Below are 23,776 nucleotides of genomic sequence, written 5' to 3' on the forward strand. Positions count from 1 at the left end.
GTCTGGGACAGGTGGAGTTGAGGAACTGAAATGATGACCCAGCTCCTCTCCTCTTATTTTCTTTGCTGGCCTCTGTTTCATCTGGGAGCGGGATAAGGGGGGTGAGGAACTGGGGCCGCTTCTCTTCTGGAGCTGTGAGAAGCCTCGGGTAGAGCTGTAGGAACTGGTAATGGCATTGCGTCTGGGGATGGGGATGCCACATGTGTACGTGCCGGCCAAGGAGCTCGCAGAAGATGTGCACGATCTCTTATTCAAGGGGTCCTCTGAGCTCTGTGAATCGGGACCTTTCTTCAGACACTCAGGCTTAGGCACCAAAGGAGCGGGGACTCCTTTGGCCACCAGGGGCTCAAGGGCTGAATGTCCAGTCCCACTGCTATCATGGCAACTTCTTTCATTTACCTGGCCATCAGCAAATATTTGGTCTTCTCCCCTCACTGTCTTTTTCATCCTGTCTTTGAGGGCACTCGGACAGTCTCCTTGGCACTTGGGTCTGGGAGGTCATGTGATGGTGAGGACATGCTGAGCTGATCACCTGCCCTGGTCCTGCAGAATGAGTCCATTTTCTGTCAGGAGGGGGGATCCTCACAGTCCCTGGGCGGCCACCCACCTGAAATGACAAACAGGTAGCAGGGTCTTCTTGTTGGGGCAGCCATTCCAGGACACCCTGGGAAGTACCCCCACATGGGAACACCCGGGCTGTCGAAGTGGATCCCATCTTCAAGGTACCATCGCGTAGCGCTTTGAGGACATCCCACAGTCCCTGTGGCAAGGCCTCCTGGAGGCGGGGAGCAGAGGAGTAGGGAGCAAGGGGTAAACATGGCAGGCAGGATGGGTTACCCTGGCGGGAGGTCGGGTCCGGGCAGGTGGGCGGCAGTCCGGCCTCTCCTGCGGGTCCCTGCCCTCCTGAGCTGGCGCAGGCTGCTGCGGGCCAGATTTGTCCAGGTAACTGTCCATGAGGGCAGTTCAGCAGGGTCAGGTCCTTAGAATAGGGTCCGCTACTCTGGGAGGTTTGTGTTGACTACTTTGCCAAGGTGAAGGGATCAGTGTTCGCTGTTCTGTATTCTGAGCAGTGCACTAGGTCCTAAGTTCCAGCGTCAGGAGCCTCCATGACCAGCCTGACTGAGCACTTAACTGGCAGCACCAGGTACAGCAGGAGGGCAGGAGATCAAGCAGAAGTGGAGGAGAAACACTCCGGATGGCCATGACACTCGCTCTCGGCCTGTGTATGTGCAATGTTGTCCATCTTTTTCACGTGTGACGCTGGTGTTGACAGCATGGCTACTACAAGAGGGCATACACACTACTCAGACTATGATGAAATTAATGGCCTGATTCTTCACCCTTGTCGGTATCCACCATCTCAGCCATGCAACTTTGCACTGCCCTTCTACTCAGCAGGTGGGTATAATTTTCCAACCCTGAGCTCAGCATGTGTCTGGCTCTGGTCAATAGGAAATCAGCCAAAATGAAAGCTGTTGTGAAGGTATCATTTGGCCTGCTGACCTTGACTTTCTGTCATCCCTGGGAAAACATATGGGATCCAGACATCTAGTCTGTGTAGGATGAGAGATTTGTGACACTGAGCTGCCCTAGCCAAGTCTAGATAAGAGCACATCTCCTAGCCAACCTGCTGATGCACAAGAAATATTCATTCTTCCATATCCCTGAGTTTTGTGGTTATTTGTTATACAGCTATAACTAACTGCCACATATTCTAATTATTTAAAAACCCACAGAAAGACCTTGTAGTAGACATTGACCAAGGACATGATTCATTCCTCAGAGCACTAATGGGAAACTGGAGGAAAGAAAAGTTGAATGATGAGGAGAATTAGTCGAGGAAGTTTTAATTCTTATATTTGGCATTTCAGAGGACGAAGACACCACTATCCAGAGAAAATCTGAAATGTGACTGTACTGAAACAAGACAGGAGCCAGAATCAAAACATGTGTAAAAGTGTCAAACAGGAACAATGGAGAAGGATGCAGAGCTGGGCGTCCACATATAATGTCACAATTTCAATATACCAAGGATAAAGAAGACAACCTAAAGGCTTCTGGGAGTGTGTAAGTGGAAGAGGTAAGATTAGATTGCCTTGTGCTTCTCACCAAGAAAAACAAATTCTGGAAAATAGTAGAGCAATCATTTCAAACTCGATTCTTTCTCTTTAGCCAGTGTCTGATATATTCTCAGCTATATCAGCAGTCAAATGAAATCACAAAATAAAAATCTGTTTGTTGTGAGGATTCTGAAACTTTACTCCCACAGATGTTAACAAAAGAAAAAAAAAAACATATTTCCAAGCATATAATCCAGCCAAGGGCTTCTTTACTCTTTGCAGAAGCTACATAGGAGTGCAAAGGCAGATTTGTAAATTATGTTCTCTGCTCCCTGCCCTTTTTCTTCCTACCACTGGCTCCATCTTTATCTTCAGCAAGGGAACTTGCACCGCCCATACAGAAACCAAAGCCTACAAGTCTGAGTTCCATCCAAGCCCACCTCAAGCAGGTTCTACTGGCTGGCCCTCAGCTCTCACGAGAACTTTGATCTGCCTGAGGAGGGAGAAGCCAGGGAATAGACCTGCACAGGCTCTGGGAGTGGCCTAGGGACCAGGTGCACAGGGAATTCTTGAATGTCACGCCCACAGTCCATAGTCTTGAAGGAGAGGAGATGAAGTCGGGGTAGGTCCCATAGACTCTTCACTGCCTAGGAAGGGGCAAGAGAAGAGCCAAAGCAGGGCCTTATAAAATCTGAGATGCACAGTAGGGGCCCCAGATGCCCAAATATTGGGGTGGTACTAAGTCCAACCACATGAAAACTGAATCCAAAACCAAGACCTAGAACACATTCAGGAAACAAGAAACAGACAAATATATCACGTACTTAGAATAGACCCATGCTTAAGTGAGCTTAGCATATGATAATTATAACAAAATGTAATACAATTATCATTTATTGAAAGCTGAGTATGTACGATATTCTCATTGATTTCATTTCATTTATGGGAAAACTAAGACTCAAGTGAAGTAAAATTTATAGTTCACAAGACAGTGCCATGACCATGCTTCTACGTGCTGCCCCTGTGTATACTAAATGTAACAGTATTTTATAGGATGGAAGCAGTGGTTCAAGCCTGTAATCCTAGCACTCTGGCTGGTGAGGCAGAAGATCACTTGAATTCAGGAGTTCAAGTCAAGCCTGAGCAAGAACAAGGCCCTGTCTCTACTAAAAATAGAAAAATTATCAGGGTAGGTACTCTGGATGCTGAGGCAGTAGGATCACTTGAATCCAGGAGTTTGAGATTGCTGTGAGGTCAGCTGATAACATAGCACTCCAGCCTGGGAAAGAGAGCGACACTCTGTCTAAAATAAATCAATAAATAAATACATACATAAATAAAGCATTTGCAATTAGTGGTGACTGGATGAATTTTCAGTAAATAATGTTGGAAAATCTTGTCTTAGATTAGTCCAGGTAACCTGGTTTCTATAGCCTCAGTGGTTTAACACCATAAGTAAGAGATCATTTCCCTCTCTCCAAAACCTAAATGGGTGTTTTGTTCCTGATTGGCAGTGATTTGGGGATCACAGTTTCTTCTATCATAGTCCCACCTTTAAAACAGGCTTTCCCAGATTCATGGTCATCTGCACTAGGCACAAGGGAAAAGATCAGTGAGGATGGCGGCGAGAGGCTTTTATGCATCAGGCCTAAATGGAGTTCCCACTTTCTACCCACATTCCATTGGCCAGAGCTCAGTCTCCTGGTCACAGTGAACTGCAGAATAGGCTCAGAAAGGTGAAGGGCTGTATACCAAGGAAAAAGGAAAAATGTTTCATCAAACATTTCTATCTGTTTGGGAAAAAAATTAAAAAGTGGGGAAGAGGAGCAAGATGGCGGCCAAGTAACAGCTTCCTTGCAACTGGGCATGATGAGTCTGGGGAGACAAGACTCCAGGCATCTCTGGCTTGTGGGATCTGATCATAATCATCCCTTTGAGGACACAGGGAGTCAGCAAGAGACTTCTGGACCCCAGCAGGAGGACAAAAGCAGTGGAAAACTGGCAAGTGGTTGCATGTCTTCATTCTGTCTAATCCTACTGGCAGCTGTAAGTAAAGCGTCAGTGAGATTGGAAACTGGAAAGGCATTACCTGTGAGATGCTTTGGTTTTTTGGATTGGCACTCAATTGAACTGCCTTGGGAGAAATTGGACAAGAATGTGGGGGACTTTGAGCATTGTCTTGGGCCCCAGACTGAGCTAATAGTGTTCATCCGTGAGCCACAGGGAGCCATTGTGAGAGAAGTACCACATCAAGTTCTGCCCTCAGGGTCGCAGAGCAAGGATCAGGTGGGAGCTAGTAATCTTGTGAGTGAGTAGCCTAAAGGCGGGGACTGAGATGCATTGCAGCCTTAACCCTCAGGGGCACTACCTGCAGAGCCAGTAAGAAATGACCAGGCTTTTGATATATTTTTAAAGCCAGGCCTCTAGGGGTGTTAATGAGTCACCCCTGGACTCATGACCACCAGAAAATCCAACCAACTCTCTAAGGAGTGATCTCCCTTAGCACATCTGCCAGGCAAATGAGTGGTAAGGTTTGAAATATAGTGAGACTCCATCTCAAAAAAAAAAAAAGAAAAGAAAAGAAATACTTAACAAGAGAAAGAAGAGCAACAATCTTCATATATTTTTCAGACACTCCACATAATTGGCTGAAAGCTTGATTCTTTCTTTCTTTCTTTCTTTCTTTCTTTTTTTTTTTTTTGAGACAAAGTTCACTGCGTTGCCCTTGGTAGAGTGCAATGGCATCACAGCTCATAGCAACCTCTAACTCTTGGGATCAAGCAAACCCCTTGCCTTAGCCTCCTGAGAAGCTGGGACAACAGGCACCTGCCACAATTTCTGGCTATTTTTTTGGTGCAGGTGTCACTGTTCTCCATCTGCCCCCTGGGCAGGGTTCAAACCCACCAGCCTGGGTGTATGTGGCTGGTGCTGTAACCAGTGTGCTACAGGCACCGAGCCAAAGCTCATTCTTTCAAAGGAACCATGCCATTTTCATTACCACTCAAAAGCTTCTATTATCCAGTGTTCTGCAAGTGTTTCTTTTTATTGCTTCTACCGAGTAGAAGCAATAAAGGGACATGACACCCTACATATTGCATCTATACTGTAAATTTTTGTATCAGTTACATATTCTCTTATATTCTTCATTAGTAATTTCTTGCATGTTAGTCTTGGCATAGAAATAAAATTACTGACCTATGGGCAGGGATCATACCATTCGTGTCTTTCCTGTCTCTTCCTAGACCTAGGAGTGAGGCCAATAATGATCATTGCTGTGTCCTCAGACATGAAGAAGCACTCAGCTCAAACTGAACACTTGGTTTCTCACTTGATCTCTCTTTCTCTCTCCCACACCCATACTTGTAATGAACAATTAAAATATAAATTGCACAAAATTCATACTCACTTTCATCTTTTCTAAAACATAGCCTATGAGGTAGTGCTGTTATTCAGAAAAACAAGTACAACTGAGTGAGTAACTCTATAGTTTGGAGCTTAAGAGAGATTCTGGACTGAATTTGTAAATTTTAGAAGTATGGTCCCTACCTTCTTTAGAAATAATTTCTCCTGCAAAAAACTCATTTGTAAAGGCAAGCATTACCTTTGGTAGGTAAATTTTAGCTATAAAAGATATTGATTGCTTATGAAGAAAGACAGAGTCTGCCACACTTACAGTGACCAGAGCCATAAACAATGGCATCAACTTCTTTCAGCTGGGTTCCCTAAGCCACCACCCAGACAGGACCCCACGGTGACAGCAGGCTCCATGTTGGTAGCCTGGACTAGCTTCACTCACCTCAGGGAATTTCTTTTTCTGCACATATTCAGCGGTGGAAGCATCAGAATACTTGGCATAGCCCTCATTTAGGCTGTAAATCTTTCCTTTCTTCTTAATCTTTACATATTTTTCCACCAGGACAAATTCAACAAGAGCCTAGGAGGATTAACAGAGACAGCAGGAATAAGGGAGGAGCCAGGGAACAGCAGCCAACAGCACACTGAACAGCACCCAGGGCATTAGGGGGTGAAGCCTGCTGGAGAAACCAGGGTTTGCTGTGGTCATTCTGGGAGATGGTCCAGGGATGTTTTCATGAATGGCAGAAAGGACAGTGACGATTTGGGGCCTACACAGAGAGCTCAAACAGCCACAACATGAGAAGCAAAATAATTCAAAGGAAAGAGGCCTGGCATGTTCTTTTTTTTCCTTTGCCCCTTCCACTGGCACTGAGGCCACTCACCTACAAGGACCCTGACCATACAGATGTCCCAGTTCCTCATCACCAGATTAATGTTTTCAGGAGAATTTGGGCCATCAGCAATGAAGGAAGAAGTTACCTTGACGCATGAAGGATGCTTGTTTTGACCATTAAATTGTGGGCCAGCTATGTTGTTTAATGATTTGGTTTTGGAAACCACTGAAGTCTCTGTATATCAACACTCTTACCTGGGGGAATAAATTCCTTCAGTCAGAAACTGGATTCACGGGGCATAAGGACCAAGTTATTAAACTCTAAAGGCATCCTCAGACTTATTAATAAAATTGTACCAAGTGCCCTGCAGTCCCTGAGGGTCATGTGGTCAACACCTGCAGGGCATTGTTCCAGCACCCCTTCATCTACTTCTGGCGGCAGCAGCCCCTAAGGATGTGGTCAGCTAGCTGCAGAGGTCACCTTAAACTCTAGTGACTCTCTAAGTCATTAGGAGGAGCATCAGGGCCTAGAATCCAAATCTATTTTGATGACTGACAAAGACTTTAAGAGACTCTCCAGATGACGGTTCACAGCTGGCAGTTAGAGCAAAAGGTTCACAAGGAACACTGAAGATACTTCCAGAATGGAAGGAGGCAAGGCCACCCTGACCATGTCTGAAATAAGACAATGACAAGGATACTCAACAACACAAAAATCACTACGCATTCCTCTCTCTGCCTAACATCAGTGATGACGGCTCCTTCACCAATGAGTCTCTACTCTCACTTTCATCTTCCTGCCTCCTAGATAAAAAGTATTAAGACATCTAATTATTAATTGCACCCACTTCCAAGTCACATCTGATCCAGAAGAGATCCTCTCTTCCTAAAATCCTTGAAATCACCAAGCCAACACTCAGGTGTCGAATAAGCCCAGGCAGACCCCTTCTCAGCACAGTGCCCCTGGTTCCTCTGGGGGCATCCCCCTGGCCCAGTGAGCCCAGCTTCTCTTTATTATAATTTTGCTCTTGATGGTCTTTGGTTCATGAGCTTTATTAACTCGCTATGGGCTTCTGTTGCTTTGGAGCAGTCCAGCACTGTTTTCACTTCTGAAAAGCACCCTAACTTCCACTAAAGAATTAGCTCTTTTCATTCATGCCAGTCTAGGAAGACTCATGTATGGGCCTCTTCTAGTCCAAGGTCAGACATTAGCTTGAAAATTAGATACTCATTGGCATTTGAAACCTGAGTGAGAAATAGAACTTGTGGTGGTTTCCAGACCAGACTGGCCAGGCTCTGAGACCACTCCTGAGCGCCCTGTTTTGGGGCCCTCCAGACCTGTCCATGTACAGCAGCCTAAATCTTCAACATGCCCATTAATTGAGCAGGGTCAACTTCTCTCTTGCTTTTTTTTTTTTTTTTTTGACAGGAAGTAGGATTTATTACTGGTAGGCACAAATGACAGGCAACACAGTATAAGTCCTCATGAGTGCAGGGCTCACCACTTGTCCAGGGCCATGACTGGGGATGTATTTGACCCCACAGACATCTGGGATGAGTTGCTTCTCAGCCACCATGTTTTCACATTTATCAAATTTAGATTTAAACTTGGTAAAACCCCACTTCCTGGAGATGTGAATATTCTGGAGGCCAGAGAACTTGAACTTGGCCCTGCAAAGGGCCTCAGTCACATGCTCCTTATTCTGTAGTTTGGTGCAGAGGGACATGATGACTTGACCAGTGTGAACCCTGGCCACAGTGCCCTGGGACTTTCCAAAGGTACCACACACACCTGTCTGGACCCTAGATTGTGGACAGCACAAGTTCTAACACATGAACAGGTATTGTAAAGGAATGTCTCCTAGGTCCCTTAGAGGAACCTATAAAGCAACAGGCTGCATACACTACCAAGGAGGCTGCCGTTTGCAGCCATTGCACACCAGGCCCCCATGAGGAAAGGAACATGGTTGGCTTAATTAGCTGCAGTTGTCTCTTGCTTTTCACCGAAGAGCATGGAGGATGCACAACAGTCATCTAAACAGTGGTAGTCACCAGCCTGTCGGCATGGAGGAGCCCATTCTGCATTGGTGTGGGCCACAAAGGGCCGGTTTATCCACCCCTGGGCCCGCGTGTGGGAACTCTCAGGCTCCTGGAACATTGTTTCCTGTTGTGGGGTGGCAGTGATGCCTTACTACACTCTGGAAAATATGTCTCTTGGTGACATATTGTTGTCTCTTGTGTGACCACCAACAACCACTGATGATTAACGTGGCCCCCACACACTTTGGTAAGAGGCACCAGATCCTTGTCACTACAAAGCAGTATCTCCCGTTTGTAATGAGCACCTTGATATTGAGTCTCTCTTTCATGGGGAGCTTGGTTAACCGTGGGTGGTCACTCTGCCCTCACAGCATGTGTGTTCTGACATCATCAAGTTATGAGCCCTGCAAGCCCACAGGTCAGACAGGTTCTGTGCACCCCACCAAGGATCTGTATCCTGTGTGACCCTGCTCATAACCTGCTGGCCGCCCTCCATGGGCTCTCTCTGTGACAACTGCCATAAACTACCTCAGCTTGACATCAGCATCCAAACAAGCCCTAAGCCTCAGACACTGGGTCTTTGCTGCAGTACCCTTATAAGTACCAATATGATCCAGAGGGTTTTCAGGCTAATAAACAGATCAGAAAAGATTATGCTTTGGTTCATCTCTTTTTATGTCACACAGACAAGCTCTGGTTCCCCTATGTGTCCAGATGGGCCTATCATCATGATTGAGGTCAGGAAGCAGAGGTTGTGTGCCTGTGACTCCTTGCATTGGGTCCCTGAGTCAAAGGCAACTCCTGCTATCTTTAGAACTGCTCAGAAGGTTCTGGAAATATTTTGCTTGCATTCCACATAGTGTGTTCCAAATTTAGGAACAGGTTAAACACAAAATAGCCTGAGGGTGACTCCTGACACCCAAGTCATCAGTTTGACCTTGGACAAGTTACTTACCCTCACTTTTTTCATCTGAATATAGGAATAATAGTAGCACCTGCCTCCCAGGGCTGCTGTAATATTTAAATACATTATAGATTAAAAATTCCATAGAACATGTATCTACATTACTACCACTTATTAAAAACTATATAACTAAAAAAAGACTATATAACTGTTAGCTGTTGTTCTAGAACAATTGTTGGAAGACCACTTTAATGTCTGATAGTAATATTTATAAACCATAAAATGTCTTTGAAAATAAGGGCAAATTGGGGCATCAGCCAACTGGCACAGCAATGGGTCTTGGTTTAGATGTAAAATTATTTCTATTTGAAAGTTCCTAGTGTCCATACTGCAAACTCCATTCTGTCAGTTAACTGTCCTGTTTTGAAATCTGCCAACTCCCTTCATTTTACATGAATGTATTAACAGGCAAACTCTACAAAGGCTGGAAAGTGTGTGTGATCAGGGCTGTATCTCCACTGCAGCAGTGGTGCTTTGTGAGATAGTGTAATAGATGGTAATAAACATTTGTAAATCAGAATTAAATTAAGGACTGACCTTTCATGTGTGTAACCACAAGAGGCTTTGAAATGGCCTTCAGTCAACATTATTTGAGTTTTCACAAGACCTGACTATACTTGGCAAAGCATCCAGCATTTAAAGGTGAAATTCACAGGTCATTGTACAGATGCTGCTGCTCTGTACAATGCATGCATGAAGCATGGATTCTTAGTGCATTCCACATAGTGTGTTCCCAGGCATTTTCATTCTTATATTATGGAGTTCCCACAAATTAAAAAGGTTGAATCCTTAAGGACAGATCTGAGTTGATACAATAGACTCTATAGACCTCCCTATTCCAAAGTGCCCTGACTTGGACAGAGGCCTTTTGCATTTTCTGATAATGGTGTTGGTTCCCTAAACCAGGCTCTCTCGCTCCCAAAGCAAGTATAAAGAAGGACCATGAAATTATCCCAGGGGACTGGAATTAAAGCAGGGGACCATGGAGTACCCAGGAATAGATGTCATAATATTCTTTTTAGAATTTATTTTATAAAATGCTTTCTTTTATGAGGGGCAACCTCCACCCACCCACTCACTCAACACAAACACACATTTGTCTTTGTTTATATCACATTTCCAAGTGGAAGCACATGTCATGATGTCAGCCATCCCCGGATATCTGACTCATATAGAAAAGAGACAAGAGGAGTCCATCCCATACAGCACGCTACTAAAACACTCTTTTCACTATTTCCACCCAGTCTAGAAGTCTCTACCTATTTGGGACTCTCACATGAAAGCTATAACCCAGCTACAACTTAACAATAGGGGGAAGTGGGAAAGGGGGTGGGTGGGTAGAGGGAGGGGAATCGGTGGGATCACACCTGTGGTGCATATTACAGGGGTATTTGCGAAACTTGGTAAATGTAGAATGTAAATGTTTTGGCACAGTAACTGAGATAACGCCAGAAAGGCTATGTTAACCACTGTGATAAAAATGTGTCAAATGGTTTATGTAGTGAGTGTATGATGCCCCATAATCATATCATTATATACAGTTATGATTTAATAAAAAGATAAAAAAAAAATAAAAAAAAATAAAAAGATTTTGGTGATATTTTCAATGTTATGGAAAAGTACATTACTGACAATCACAAAGTGATAAGCTGCAAAGAAGAAGTCTGTTTTGGTTTCTAAATTTAAAATCTCCTTAACAATACATTAGCATCATTAATTTAAAACCTGTTTACACAATAATTCAAAAACCAGCTTCTTCAGATGATAATGCAATTATCAACCACTACCAGAGACATTAGGTCCTTTCATTTGAGTCTGCTGGCAAGCCCAGGTGTATCCTGAACTTAAAGAGCATCTCTCTACTGAGTGGATGAAGACGCATTCAAGTGGAAGGTAAGGACTTATAAGCGTGAGTATCAGAGGGACACTGCCCGAAGGAGGTTAGCACGTAGCCACAGTCCTCCTGTTTACCCCAGGGGTGGATGTTCCTGGGATGACCAGAAGAGTTTCCTTTTGAGGAATCTGGACAATTTACTAGTCTCAGGATTTAGGTCTTACAAAACGTTCTTCTCCATTAAAAGAGACTTTGTTCCATAGAAACAAGTTTTTCATCATTTCTCCAGCTTCTTGTGCTTGGCTTCCAGCCTTTATTGAATGTTCATCCAACTTACAAGCTGCCTGCTCAGGAGCTGCCACCTCCTCTGTAACCTTGATCTGACCCTGATAAGGCTGCAGTCAGCCGTGTTTCTGCCTTAAAGTCCTTCAAGTTTCTACTTGCTTACAGCAATGTCTTTCATTTCAGGATACTTCAAGCTGGTGAGTTTATTCCTATTTTCGAGGACCTTATCGTCTTCACTGGTGGCCGTGTCAGGTATGTGGCCATTTGGGAAAACACATCCTGGCGGAGCTCGGTGATGTCAGCTTCTGCAGGTTCCTTTGCTTTCTCGGCTATCTCCACCACCACGTCGTCTCGAGTGGGCACCTCATGTGGGGTCACCAGGACACCCTCCATCACAGCTGCCATTCGGCGCTGCTGCCGCCATGTTCAGTACCTACCGGGTCAAGCATGAAGAGGTCTACTCCCTGCCCAGTGGACAAGGCCACCAGGGTTACACTGCCATACAGAGCATAACCTGTGGCCACAATATTGTGGCCAGGCTGCAGGGTGTCCTTTTCAGAAGGCTCTTCCACTGTGGTCTGCAGAGAGAGAAATGTGCTTTCTTATTGTTGTTTCTGCAAAGAACCCTTTGCCAGGGGCCTGAGCTTCAGGTTTCTTTGACCCACCAAAGGGATTGCAGTTCTGCGAATTTCCAGCTGCAGGGAATGTATCCAGAGGAAGCATCCTGCCAAGAAAAACCCTCCAGGAGGCTACAACCTCAGCCCTTCCTCATCTTTCCAGGCCATGCTCCTGAGCCATTCAATTACAACTCAGATCACTGAGTTCTGAGCTGTTCCTCATCCCACATACTCAGCAGCCCTCTGAGATGACAGCATTATCGCCTCCATGGCACAGACAGGGAACAAGTTGGTTGGATAGCTCGGCTGGCCTCAGAAAGCCTCAGAGCTGCGCTCACACCCAGGCAGCGTGACCAGAGCTCCTACAGTTCCACGTGTTGCCCTTCAAGGCTTGTTCCTGCCGGGCCCTCCTGGGGACCCCTGTGTACAATTCAGAGCACATTCTCAAGAAAGATGTTCCCTTTGCCATGTGGCACTAACAGTGCTTATGTGAGTGGAATTCAGACAGACAAGGGAGGGTGCTGAAGAAGGAACAGTGATGCTCTCCATAGTGGGACAGCAGGTGACACTTGATCTTGTATCCCATTTTTCCTGAGGTCCCTGAAATCTTCCTTCTCCTCACCTCCCAGGTCTCTAAAAAGGCAAGTGAATAAAATCTCATGAATTTTGGAATATAGATAGCAAATGTCCAGCCTCCTTTTAGAGAAAATAGTTTTTCATTACTTTTCAGTATTAATCATTATGCATAGACGTTATTCCTACCGATTCAAGGGCTAATTTTAAGAGTGTTGGCAGAAGAGAAGATTGATAAACCCAGACAATTGATCAAAAATTCAGTTAAACCTCAAGTCTCTCGTTTCGTAGGCAATGTAATATGGTTATACTAAAAACATCTCAGAAAGCATCAAGCTTAGATAAGTGTGATTTTAAGTTGTTGCTGTTTGAATAAGGAAGAAATAAAAACATGTTCCCACAAAAACATAAACAAGATTGTTCATAGCAGCATTATTTGTAATACCCCCAAAGTGGAATGACTCAAATCTATAAGAACCCATCAGTGTGGCAGCGCCCATAGCTCAGTGGCTAGGGTGCCGGCCATGTACACCGAGGCTGGCAAGTTTGAATCCGGCCCAGGCCAGCTAAAACAACAATGACAACTGCAACCAAAAAATAGCTGGGCCTTGTGGTGGTTGCCTATAGTCCCAGCTACTTGGGAGGCTGAGGCAAGAGAATTGCTTAAGCCCAAGAGTTTGAAGTTGCTGTGAGCTGTGACACCACCACACTCTACCCAGTGCAGCAGCTTCAGACTCTGTCTCAAAAGAAAGAAAGAAAGAAAGAAAGAAAGAAAGAAAGAAAGAAAGAAAGAAAGAAAGAAAGAAAGAAAGAAAGAAAGAAAGAGAGGAAAAGAACTAATCAATGGATAAATAAAATGTGGTATGTCCATGCAATGGAACATTATCATATTTGGAAATAGAAATGATATTTAATACATGCTACAACACAGATGAGCCTTGAAAACATGTTCAGTGGAGGAAGTCAGACACAAAAGGTTACATATGGTCTGATTCTGTTTTTATCAAATATCCAGGATGGAAAAATCTGTAGAGACTGAAAGTAGATTAGTGGTAACACAGGTCTGAGGGCAAAGGGTGGAGGCTCATTGGAATAGGGTTTCTATTTAGAGTGATGAAAAATTCAAATATTGATTGTGGTGATAGATTCACAACACTGTGAATAAGCAAAATCTATTGAATTTTACACTTTCAATGGGTGGATTGTGTAGTAAGTGAATTATGTCTCAACAAACACATAACCATATAACTGTAGTAACTTTGTTGTAACTGTAGTAAGTTTGTAAATAATTGCAAAATTAGAAGCCATTACCTACTGTCCTTCAGTGGGTAAGTAAATTGTGATGCATCCAGACGATGGAATTTTATTCACCACTAAAAAGAAATGAGCCACCAAATCATGAAAAAAGATGAAGGAAACTTACATGCATACTAACTGAAAGAAGCCAATCGGTAAAGGCTACAAACTTTGTGATTCCTACTATGTAACCTTCTGGAAAAGGGGAGACTACGCAGACAGCAAAAGTATCAGTGACCAACAAGGGTTGTGGGGAGGGCGGATGAACAGGCAGAGCACAGAGGAATGTTAGGGCAGTGACATTGTTCTGCGTGACACTATAATGGTGGATATGTGTCATGATGCATTTGTCTAATCCCACAGAATGTACAACACCGAGAGGGAACCTTAATGTAAACTGTGGACTTCGGGTGACAATGAGTCAGTGTAGAGTCATCAGTTGCAGCACAGGCACCACTCTGACTTGGGGTGTGGATATGGATGGGGAGTATGTAGGAAATCTCTGTAGTTTCCACTTTTGCTGTGAACCTAAAACTGCTGTAAAAATAAAGTCTATTAAAAATAAGATGAAAAACAGAAGGAGGAGTAGGAGGAGGTTGCTAGTATCTCACAAGGTTCAATGTGAGTTGCACCAACTTCCTGAAGTGTTCTGTATCCCCACTCTCCTTCCCTCGTAGCAGAAGAAGTAATTGCTCTGTAATCTCTCTTTTCATTGTGTGTTACTCTAACTTTCCTTCCGTTTTTTTCTATCACATTTTATTACAGTGTTTAAAGGTCTCACCTCCTGCGCTGTGACCTGCCCAAGAGCACAGGCAGTGTCTTATTTTGTTGACATTTCTACAGTACTGGGGTACGATCAAGACTCATTAGTTGTGTGACTGTACAAAGGGCATCCACAGCTACTGCTTTAATGCAGTTTTAAAAGATTGTACCTCAGAACCTTTTCTTCTTCATGCTTTTGGGGATCCTGAAAACAGCTGTCTCCAACAGGTGATCCTAGGGAAAGTGGTCAGGATGGGAGTGAGTGAGCATAGAGGAAACTTGCTAGAAACTGAGGACCTAAGGGACTCCTAAACTAGTAATTGACCTGTACCAAGTCTCGTCACAGAGTTCTTCTAATAGAGCTTTTGGGAAACATTCTGCTGTGGAGACAACATAAGCAAGTGCAGTGTGGAACTCGGGACCAGATGTCCATGGGGTGAGGTCAACTTGGAAATGCCATGGGTGGTAGTGGCCGCTCTCTCCTGGAAGCCACCACTGTCACCTACCAATGGCTGCCTGAAATGCTCTGAGAGTCCTTACAAGGCTTAGCACTTAGATACCACGTATATGGAAATGTGTGAAATGTTTTTCTTGGAGGGATGGCATTTTAAACTTTCAATATTGAGGATGTAAGATTCCTTTACCGGGAGTCATATGTAGTACATGAATAGTTCTTGAAAGTAGTTTTCTGAGAGGGAAATATAAAAAACTATGAGAATACCAGTGGTAAGAGTGGGAAAGAAACATTAGGTAATAGGTAAGTGGGTACCTAAAATAGTTTTGTTTGTTTTTTTAACTTCTTAAATTTGCCAGTGTTTAGTGGACAAAGAGAGTATTCTTAGCTACACAACTGCTTTAATTTTAAGACTAGGGCATAGTTTTTACATTAAGAAATCACTTATGAATATTGTTTATGATAGGAACATTGAGAATGTAAGAGATTTCTTTTTCAGGGCTCTGCTACCCACTGTCTGATCTACAGAAGTCATTTACCCTCTCTGAAGTATGGTTTGATTCATTGAAAACATGAACACAATAGTGATTCTGTTGTGAGCCCACTCTGATTGCCTTAAAGCCTGGTTCTAAAAATCCATTGAGATTGCTGAAAGCAAATTTTTATATCAAGAGATTAAAAAATGTATTTTTCACAGTACATGCTACTGTAGAAAGGATGAGTACTATGAGGTTATGCCACTAAATATCAAGGAGTTCATTGTTGGTGATACAAAAAAAAAAAAAACCCTGTTGTACCTTTAGTCTATTCTTCCCTTAAAATTTTGTTTCCCCCCCCCCATTGGTACCATTAGTATTTTTTTATTATTAAATCATAAAGAGGTAGTTCATGTATACATTAATGCATTTATCGGGTACAATGTGCTGATTTTATATACAATTTGGAATTCTTACATTATACTGGTTAATATATCCCTCACCTCATTTACTTAATTATTGTATTAAGACATTTATGCTGTATACATAATAGATCCGACATGTACCCTTGCAATATGCACCATAGGTGTGATCCTGCCATTCACCGTCCCTCCATCTGAGCTCTCCCCTCCCTTCCCATCCTCCCATCCATCATCCTGGGCCACAGTTGTGATCTATTCTTCATATGAAAGTGTGAGTGATTGTAAATTGGTTTCATAATAGTACTGGATACTTTTTCTTCCATATCGGTTTCATAATAGTATATTGGATACTTTTTCTTCCATTCTTGAAATACTTTACTAAGTAGGATATATTCCAGCTCTATCCATATAAACGTAAAAGAGGTAAAGTCTCCATCTTTTTTAAGGCTGCATAATATTCCATGGTGTACATATACCACAATTTATTAATCCATTCATGGGTCGATGGGCACTTGGGCTTCTTTCATGACTTGGCTGTTATGAATTGAACTGCAATGAACAATCTGGTGCAAATATCTTTGTTACAAAGTGATTTTTGGTCTTTTGGATATACACCTAGTAGAGGAATTGCAGGATCAAATGGCAGGTCTACTTTAGATCCCTGAGTATTCTCCACGCTTCTTTCCAAAAGGTATGTATTAGCTTGCATTCCCACCAGCAGTGCAGAAGTGTTCCCTTTTCTCCACATCCACACCAACATCTAGTAGTTTTGGGATTCTGTTATGTGAGCCACTCTTACTGGAGTTAGATGATATCTCAAAGTGGTTTTGATTTGCATTTCTCTGATGATTAAAGATGATGAGCTTTTTTTCATATGTCTGTAGGCCATGCGCCTATCTTCTTCAGAGAAGCTTCTATTCAAGTCCCTTGCCCACAACACACAAATTTTTTTCCTTCCTAGAGATTAAACTTTAGTGGAGTAAAAAGAAAAGGAAAACTTTTCATAATCCCCCCTCTCGTGAAAGACCACGCTAAATATTTCAGTGCATTTCCTTTCAGTGTCTGTTGGACTATGGCGTGTGCACATGTAGCACAGTTGGAATCATGCTCTGTGTACAGTTCTGAATTCTTATGTTCTCCTTCAGCTTTTTATCTTGAATCTAACCTTAAGCTATTTAACATTCCTCAAAAACATTCTTTTTAATGGCCATTACTAGTATTTATTTACCTTTAAATTGTTTTTATTTTTCTTTAAATTATTTTTAATTACAACACGATGAAGAATAGTTTTCCCCATAAATAATGTAGTTAGACCTTGATTATTTCACTAAGATACAGTCTTAGAAACGAAATCAATGGTTAAAAAGAACATGTTGGGGAGGAGAGAGAGTGATTGGTGGGATCTCACCTGATGTGCACCTTATGTGCAAGTATTCAGCATGCCCCTTGGGTGGAGGACTCAACTACAACTCAGGAGAATTTTAGGCAGAGAGATGAGCAGATGTGGAGTATTCAAGAACCACCATGAAGACCTGTGTAGCTGAGGCCAACAGGGAAAGCCACAGGAGGGAGGTTAGAGTGGAGTGAGAAAGGAGGGTCACATCAGTTGAAACTGAAATTTGAAAACAAAAGCTTTATTTAGCTTAAATTGTGTGAGACAGGCAGGTATAAAAGTGCCTTGCATAGTACCTGGCAAACAAAAGGAGCTTAGTAAATTTGGCTTTACTCATCTATGCCATCTTTCTAGCTAATTACAAACTAATACACCCCCATGTCCAACGCCCAGCGTAGGAAAGAAGGGCCAGTGTCCCAGCAGTGATGTTGTGTTAGTACTGCCCTGTAGCTGAACATTGGTGGCAAAACACTCTCTATGATAAGGTATTTGTGACTCCATCTTGACTATAGGCCCACCACCGCCATGCCCTGCACTAACCGACTTTATCACTGTACCAGGGCAAGAGCATGGGAGCTTTATTATTTATTTTCTGTATTAGTCTAACAGTTTGTCAGGCATGAAGGAATCTCTGCTGAACCCACAACCCCCTTATCAAAGTGTGGGGAAGGCGTGAAGGGTGGAAATGAGAAGCGGGGAGGGGAGAATGAGAGGCTGTATGGTACAGCTCTTCCCAGAAACTTACTTTTTACTGGATTCCACCAGTTCAAGCCCCCGGAAGGTGCCAACATGTGTTACTGGCATGTTAAGTGAACAGCTATGAACACCCACCCACCAGGCATTTCCTAAGTCACTAATTTATTGAATGAATCAATGCCTAACTATGGAGTCTTACTTTAACTAGTCGGTATAAGATTTACAACTAAACAAGCGTGTAATCTTGGTTTCTAGAAAACAAATGTCAGATACAGAGGAAAAATCCAAGGAACTGAAGCAACACCAGACAAGAATTCTCCCCAGCTCAGTAGCACCACCGTCTGGTGATCATGGGGACTGCATCCCAGGATGCACCTCCCTCTCCTTGGCAATGATAATCGCCTCCTTATTTTCCTCAGACACCAAGACACAGGTGCTGTAGGGGGACTGGAGCATGTTGATCACCTGTTGTGTCCAGAAGTTGCACAAAGACCACACTGCCAAACAAGCCAAATTTACAGCAGAGTCCTTTTATCGAAGAGCCGGCCAGCAACTGCCTCAGCATCCTAAAACAGGGTTTCTGAGAGCAGCCCCGAGTGCTTAAAGGGTCGGGTTTTTAAGGCCTGGTCTACATCCTGGTTGGCATGCAGGCTCTCCAGGTGCATCCGGGTAAGACAGCAAGCAAGCATTGTACAGAAGCAGAATTTTGTGGTTAGTTAGCTATATGTCATACACCCCCTATACATCTTAGTTTCACACATATTTGTCTCAGTATTTTCTCCAACTGGTATTGCTTAAAGGTCAGTACAGGGACAGTCAGTTTGTTTCCCAGGGAGTTAGCCAAGCAAGAAACTAGGAGTGAACTAGAAGCAAGAAATCAATTAGTACTTTCTCATTTATCTTAGGGGTGAACTAGACTCATTTCATTTCTTTTTTGAAAACATGCAGTCCAAATATTTGCCAGGAGTTAACTGGTATTTTTCCATTATAGTCTAGGCCCCACTTTTCTGCTTTAGCCTATGCCCACTTGGGCCTAACACACCAGGACATTAGATAACACGTCCAATTTCTTCATGTCGTCTCCTGTCACGTTCACGCTCTGTGCGATTCCATACCTTAGACAAAAAAAGGCTGAATGAAGTCCTTGGGGGGGGAGGGGTCAGTCCTAACTCCAGCAAAGAAGCCCTGACGCTGAGACACCTGCTGAGCCTCGCTCCCTCTGTGTCTCTGGAGTCTCTGAATTGCAGGTGCAGGAGACAGGTTCTAAGTGGTGGCTCTCAACCTTACTTCCTTTTCACCCCAGGAATATCCTTATATTACCTTAGTCTACCGATGTGATAAACCAGAATCCAGCCTGACCAAGTACAACCCACACCCAGCACTGGGAGGAGAGAAGGGGGGAGCTCATAAAATCAGACAGGTCACCTGAAAGCAAAGGACCATGTCTTTGCAGCACTGGATTTCAAGTCTTTGTAGTTCTCCCCACAGAGTGTCCTGCTGGCTCTAGGTAAAAGTCAACTGTGGTCACCTGGTGTTACTGGAACTGAGCAGGAAACTTGAGGGCAGAATTATTTTCTTTGCTTCTTCACAATCCTCCGAAGCAATAGAAGGAGTGCTACCGTGAAAGTTCTGTCTGCAGGCTTTGTGGCTTAGAGCATGAATGGCAGGGGCCTCCCATTTCCGCCCCCACCCACTCGGATGTTCTCCACTCAGCGTGGGAGGGAAAGTCCTTCTGAAATGCAGCCACATGCTTCCAAGTCCACCCAGAGGCAAAGCCCAGTCCCCACCTGGGCATCAGGTCTCACTGTGGAAGTTCTGTTTCTACATAGGCATGGCCTTCTGTCCCTCTCGTGCCCACTGAGCAGGCCACCCATAGCCTCCAAACTCACCAGGAGCACACCTGCATTATAACCACCTGCTCATTGGCTTTGCAGCCCTACCAAGGACACTCTCCCCACTGAGAGCCACATGGTGTCACCTCCCTCAAGTCTTGACTCAAGCCCTAGCTTGAGTGAGGCTTTCCCTGGCCGTCTGTCCAAAGTGGCAGCTCCCAATCCCAAAACTCTTTCTTGATTTATTGTCTCCTAAGCCCAGTGCTGTATGCTCACCATTAGATTTCCCCACTCTGCCTCCTTGCCCTTCAGGAAGCCTCCCTGGTCCCCTAGCACACACTCCATACACACCAACACTCCCTGTCTTCCCTCCACAGTGTTCCTTGGTCCTCATGGAACATCTTTCCTACTGGATTGCTTGCTTACTGAGGGCAAGAACTGTCCTTCAAATTTTGTTTGCACACTGTGCAGAGGAATAGGACATGCTCAATATCTGGTCACTGAATTATGAAGAAAGGATGGCAAGGAAGTAATCTCCTTTCCCTCCTTATGTTAATGCCCTTTGTTTGATGAAGGAAGTTCAAGTGGTTCTAACAGGTAGCCAGGGTTGAGAACCCAGGATCTACTTTAAGCTGGGGACAAACTCATTTCCCATCCTCTCTCCTGAATGAGCATCCCCCACCTACTGTATCCAAAACCTCAAGCTAGAGCATGGGTAACAAAGTGCTCTTCAGCCCACAGGACAACATCTTGAGCATTTTACCTAGAGCTAACTCTTCCTGACATTTTCTAAACAGATTGTTCTACCATCTGAGCATGAAGAAGCCATGGAGATGCTTCTGGGATGGGCAGGTGCCACCACTCCCTTCTTCCCACAGTCACGGGAGGAGGAAGAAAGGGAGACTGTCTGGTAACTTTTCAATTGCATTCATCAAGCCTCTTCCTGGAAACGTCTTCCACACAAAGGAAGCACAGGAGTGAGGGGCTCAGGTCCCCTCCAGAGGACAGTGGCAGGAGTGTGTGACCATCCCAGTCTCTGAGCAGAAAATCCTGGCTTCTTTGGGAGAGAGGCCACCTTTAGGATTTCTGAGAAGCAATTCTACGGTCCTTTTTTAATTTTTTTTTTTTTTTTAATTTCAGGTTAATGTGAGGGTACAAACAACCAAATCATAACATTTGAATTTGTTAGGTAGAGTCCCTCTTGTTCACGGTCCTTTTAAAGTAATCTCAGCATCTTGGTAGCAAGGAAGAATTTCCAGCCAGTGGGCTTCTCTTGCTACCACTCTGGATGTCTTTGACAGGTTCAGGGGCAGGAAGCCTCTGAAAGGGCAGAAGAGGTCTCCTGCCTCAGCAGCCCAGAAACAGCGGGTGCCCAGGCGTCCTAGGGCTGTGCCTGCCCCCTGGTGGCCAATCGTGGCATCAACCACCAGGAGAATTTCCCAGATCTGGGCCTGGAACCAGGGTAGTGATGAGCAGTCACTTCGCATTTATTTCAGGGCCAGGAGATGTCAAATTCATCACCATAGGGACTTACTCACCCTGGCAACAACCCTAAAACCTATGGATTATTAGAAACCTCTGCATTTTACAATGAAGAAACTGAGTCTTAGTAAGACTAAATCACTGCCTGTGACCACAAGGTGGGAAATGGCGAGTTAGATGAGCATATTAATCACCCACTTCCTAAGGCAACGGTTCTCAACCTGTGGTTCGCGACCCCTTTGGGGGTCAAATGACCCTTTCACTGGGGTCGCCTAAGACCATCCTGCATATCAGATATTTACATTATGATCGTAACAGTAGCAATGAAAGTAACTTTATGGTTGGGGGTCACTACAACATGAGGAACTGTATTAAAGGGTCACAGCATTAGGAAGGTTGAGAACCACTGTCCTAAGGCCACTTCATCAGGACACTCAATTACCACGAAGTAGGGGCTCTGTGGCAGATGAGTAAGAACCCACTGCAGTAGCTACTGTTTACCAGAGTCCAGGACAGAGGAGAAGCCTGGTGGTCTGAGAGAATAATCCTGAGATGTGGCTCAGGACACCATGCTAAGGACAGCAGGGCTGTGTACAGGGAGAGGCAAAGACTATCTGGTGTCACTCAGCAGGGCCACCACCCGGCAGGAGCAGGACAGGGCACGAGGCTGCACCTCACACTCAGGAAAACCCTTGAATGCAGCGCGCAGCCATGACTGCCAAAGCAGGTGGTGATAGGACCGTAGCCACCCATAGACAGAACAGAAAGTGAGCGTAGAGCGTGGCTAATGTGGACCCAGGACGGGGTCACCAGTCCTTATATACAGGAAGTCTGTGAGGATCTTGTGATAAGTACAACTTGTGATGTAATGCTATCACTTTTTTGTGTTAAAAACACTACATTTTCCAGAATAAATATTTTGAATTAATACACTTTTTTAACTCTTCATTTTGACTATCCCCTTCCCCCCAAAATATGGGTCCCTTCAACTCCCACCTCCACTAGAATTGCTACAAAGGGAATGGAAGCCTAAAGAAATAGTTTGTTTTTATTACAGACTTAAACTGGATATATATATATGTTTTTTTTTTTTTTGTGGTTTTTGGCCAGGGCTGGGTTAGAACCCGCAACCTATAGCATATGGGACCGGATATTTGGCTGCTGAATAAACTTGACCTCATTTTGTGCTTGGACGAAGCTCCAAAGAGAAGCAAGTGGAAGAACCCTCTGCACTCCCCTCCCAGGCCCGGCACCCCTTGAGCTTCCCGCACCCCAAGTGAAGATGAAGATAAAGAGTCATAAAAAGCAATTCATGTAACCAGAATGGTTGGATCCCTGTAATACTCTGGAATAAAAAAGAAAAAAGACAGAGTTACAAGCAGAACACTTCCCTGGGTGGTGAGGGAGGAGATGCAGGATGGGCCACGCCAAGTGTGCTGTTTTATGAATGATTTCCAGGTCTTCACCTGTTGGCAAGTTCATGGCAATAAAACGCTCATATCTACCAAAGACATAAAGAGATGTTTCCAGTCTCCCTTCCGCCTCTGCTTCTTTGTGCCAGTGGGAATCTCCCTATGCAAATACAAGACATGATAATTCAATATATGCTTTAATGCAACAAGCCACTGCACTTGTTATGAGAATAAGTAGTAACTGGAAAAACTATATGTAAATGTATTTCTATAATACGTGCCTTGAAATATTTTGTTCCTTTGTTCTTTGAAACAAGTCAAAGGTCCTGTCATCAAAATACATGATGGAAACTTGAAATGAGGCACATAAGGCCAAAAGCTTTGGAGCCCATTTCTTGCCCAAGCACCTTCAGTTTCCACATCCCAGCCTGTCACAAGGGTCCTCTGTGCACCTGCCCGCACCTGCTCCCCAGGACTCATATGTTGGCCCCGCCAGCCTTGCACACAGCCAAAGAGATGGCTTTGATGGCCGTCAGCATGGAGTTCAGCAGATGGGTGAGCTCCCTGGTCCCTTTACGCCCTTTTCCATAACATAGCGGGTCAGCGTGAGCATGTCCGGACAACGGGGCTTCTGTCCATTATTGTGGCTGCTACTGCTTCCAATCCTTCCTTTCTTTATGTAGGAAACCTTATTTACCTCCAAGGGCTGTGGCTCCACAGCATGGAAGCTGATAAAAAAAAAAAAAAAACTTGTGCTGGCTGTACCAGGAACTTTAAGGAAAAGAGGCCTAACCCACATGGCTGAAAGAACTGGACAAGCCCTCAAGGAGCTCTCTGATCTCACTGCCAGAGCACTGCAGCCATCTGTAAACAGAGCGGGGCTGCCCAGAAACATGGGTGGACTTTCTCTTGAGGAGATAATAAAAAGCACCATTAGGTAAAAAGTGAGAAATGCAGCTGATGAAAAGATCCATAAAACCATTTTGTTC

The 23,776-nt window shown here is 44.2% G+C and overlaps 1 non-coding gene and 2 pseudogenes across 1 annotated transcript; all 3 read right to left on the reverse strand.

Moving 5' to 3' along the window:
• Positions 1–717: 717 nt before the first annotated feature.
• LOC128575783 (fructose-1,6-bisphosphatase isozyme 2-like) lies at positions 718–23,400 on the reverse strand (annotated as a pseudogene).
• LOC128576143 (small nucleolar RNA SNORA70) lies at positions 8,102–8,235 on the reverse strand. The gene has a single exon (XR_008377257.1). It is a non-coding gene; the product is annotated as a small nucleolar RNA SNORA70 (small nucleolar RNA).
• Positions 11,365–11,777, reverse strand: LOC128576020 (biogenesis of lysosome-related organelles complex 1 subunit 2-like; annotated as a pseudogene).
• Positions 23,401–23,776: the final 376 nt, after the last annotated feature.

The sequence above is a fragment of the Nycticebus coucang genome, chromosome 23 (assembly GCF_027406575.1).
Source record: "Nycticebus coucang isolate mNycCou1 chromosome 23, mNycCou1.pri, whole genome shotgun sequence".
Lineage (NCBI taxonomy): Eukaryota > Metazoa > Chordata > Mammalia > Primates > Lorisidae > Nycticebus > Nycticebus coucang.